Here is a 1,007-nt window from a genome sequence, read left to right on the forward strand (position 1 = left end):
TTTTTACCAAACATAGCGTATGACACTCGCCGATTTATGAGAAAGAGAGAGGAAGACAGGAATAAAGGGCCTTAGGTGGACCCAGAAAGGTAAAAGATTTCTTTAATTATAATCAATTGTGGAAGAGATTTCGTGAGAGAAAGAATAGCTTCTGCAGGTGTATATAGTAAAAATTGATTTATAGATAAATTAGTATTGTTGTTTTTTTATTTGAGTATTTTCTAATTATTTATGTTTTAGTAACAATTATTGGATTGCACTTGAACTTGAATTTTCATTAATTTTGCTTGAAGTTTGACCCGAAGGTTGATTTCTAATGAAAATTATGGTCAGAAATCAATGATTAATATGAATAAAATGAAAGATCGGATATATTTGTTGCAGAGTGAAGATCCAGAAATATCCGCAATTTTTTTTAGACTTCTTATCGTCTTCAGTACGAAGAAGATGCATTCGTTAGCGGTTAGTGGAATAATTGGTTAATCATTTCATCTAGATGACAGGAGAAAAGGCTAATTGTACTGTCGTAATTGATAACGATACTAGGCATGCGAAGATTTAACATCGAAAAATTTTATAGCTCATCCTTCAGGTTCACATTACTCAGGGATTATGCAATTCAGTATAATCCATGCGGATTTAAAAACCATAAATATTATTGTTTTTTGTTCTCTTAAAAATATTTGTAATATCCATTGCTATATTTTCCATAATACATCTGAACGTTGTATACTCAAAAAATGTACAAACGGGAATAAATAAATAAATAAATAATAATGAGTAATTAATGAATGATAATATCTCATTATTTCGTAGCATTTATGAGATAAATATCGAAATGTGTGAAAGATCAAATCGAAAAAGATAATCGATTGTTGATGATCATATAGTTATAGCATAAAAAAATTATTGATTTAATTAATTTGCATCAGTTTTTCGAGCAAATTTTTTCCTCTATAAAAAGAGAGATGGGCCATTAATCGAACATGGCGGATTTCATGGAGATA

The sequence above is a fragment of the Fopius arisanus genome, unplaced genomic scaffold (genome assembly GCF_000806365.1).
Source record: "Fopius arisanus strain USDA-PBARC FA_bdor unplaced genomic scaffold, ASM80636v1 scaffold00030, whole genome shotgun sequence".
Taxonomy (NCBI): Eukaryota; Metazoa; Arthropoda; class Insecta; order Hymenoptera; family Braconidae; genus Fopius; species Fopius arisanus.